Here is a 2,226-nt window from a genome sequence, read left to right on the forward strand (position 1 = left end):
GTCTTTTTTTGTAAAACAGCATATTGATGCATGGGTGACACGTCTTCTAATTGTAAGGAAATTGAAGAAAAATATAAAAAAACGCGATATACAATTATGCCGACGTCTTTTCACGTAGTTCACTTAAAGAATCAATGACAGGAATCATATGTGTTGGCTAATGGACAAGCTAAACTTTATCCTGCATGGTGGGAGGTCGATAAGGTTAGTATATTTGTTTAAATATTTTAAAGGTGTTCATAAATAAGTGCGCAATTTGAATTATTACATTTCGATGCAGGTGTTTATCCCTGTTTTGGACCGTACTCATTGGCTTCTCGTCGAGCTTCAGCTCCCATCCCTAAAGACAATAGTATATGACAGCATGATAAATTACATATCATTATCTAATTTGAGAGATATTATTAAGGGATGAAGCTCTCATTTGGCTAAATTCTTGGATACAATTAATTATTGGACTAAGTCTGGAAACAAGAAGCCAAAGAAGTTCAATGTTACAGTTATCAGAGACGAGACCGCGCCACAATAAATGAAGGAAGCCAGAGGGGATTGTGGTCCTCTCGTATGCATGTGCTTGGAGCGTTTGACGACAGGAAGTACACATTTTATACCTCCCACCGATAGAGATAGAGGTGCAGTAGGCTTGTGATTTCGGCATTTTATGGCTAGAGCGATATATGCGAGACACTGCCTACCTGCATCCACATTATGAAAGTGTCCATAAACAATTTGTAAGTCAAATGCAAGTGTTGTTAAACATATATACTCTTTTTGGTTTGAAAATGTTTGGTTAAGTAGCTAGAATTCAATAATTTACTGTTTGTAGGTTTTAGATGTGTAGAAAGTGTTGTTGATTCAATGTTTGGTTTCTGTAGGTTAATCTTGAAGTGAGCTGAGTAAAATGGATGTATGGGTGCAAAATTTGATTTCATTATTATTTTTTAATTGTTTAATTGATTTGTAAAAGATGATTTGTAAATGTTGATTTGTTTAATTGATGTGTACATAATATTTATGCTTTTTTAATTGATTGAAATGTAATAGTTGATTTGTTGATTTCAATCTGCATTATGTTGAATGCAAAACAGGCTATTGCAACGAGAGAATCACAATGCGAAATGAAAATCGCAACGAGTGAATCGCAATGCGAAAATGAAAATCGCAACGCGAAATTAGTTTCGCGTTGCGATTTTCATTTTCGCATTGCGATTCACTCGTTGCGATTTTCATTTCGCATTGCGATTTTCATTTCGCATTGCGATTTTCATTTCGCATTGCGATTTTCATTTCGCATTGCGATTCTCTCGTTACGATAGTCATTTTCGCGTTGCGATAGTCAATTCCGCGTTGCGATAGTCATTTCCGTGTTGCGATAGTCATATTCGCGTTGCAATTTCCGTGTTGCAATAGTCAAATGAATGTCTAATAAGTGATAACAACTGAACATATCATAGCAATGTTCAAACTCAAGTTACTAATACATGCCTAACTGAAAATGTTAAAAGTTCACACATAATATACACATAATACAACGTTTGCATTTAAAAATCACCTAAGTTAACAGTCCCAAAAGGTGAAGCCGGTTGTGATTGGGATTTTGATGAGGATCCATATTTTGGTAGAGGAAAAGATGATTGTGATGGCACTGGTGATCCACATGTCAACCTTGTATGACCACTTTCCTTGCACCGACTACATGTCGATCTCTTCTTCTCTTCACCCTTAGACGGTATACGATCGTGACTTTTTGGTCGGCCAGGTAGCCTTCTGTCCATGACTAGTGGCAAAACTGTTTGTAAGTCATCTGGTATGTCCCACTCAGAAGGATGTGGAATAGGGTAGACAATCTCGCCATAAGTATGTCGATATACTTCTGTAGTGTAGCAATCCATAGCGTATGCGCTTGAATCATCTTGGTTTAGATGAAGAGAAACTTTTATAACATGGCCACACGGATAACCAGATGTTTTTCATTTCATACAACTACACGTCTTTGCATTTAGATCGACAAGCCCATTTAAGTTATTATCCAGTACTTCAAACAAAGTGTTTGAACATGGTTCAACTCTCCATGACATTGACTTCACAACACGTTTCGTTATCTTTTTTTCTGTCCATGGTGTAACACGATGTTCCAATGTTCCTGTAAATTTAAATAATAATACTTAGTAAATATATGATAAGTTACGAATTTAAAGAAATAATACCTGCATGGTTTCTTTTCTT

The sequence above is a fragment of the Hibiscus syriacus genome, unplaced genomic scaffold, assembly GCF_006381635.1.
Source record: "Hibiscus syriacus cultivar Baekdansim isolate YM2019G1 unplaced genomic scaffold, ASM638163v2 tig00112249_pilon, whole genome shotgun sequence".
NCBI lineage: Eukaryota > Viridiplantae > Streptophyta > Magnoliopsida > Malvales > Malvaceae > Hibiscus > Hibiscus syriacus.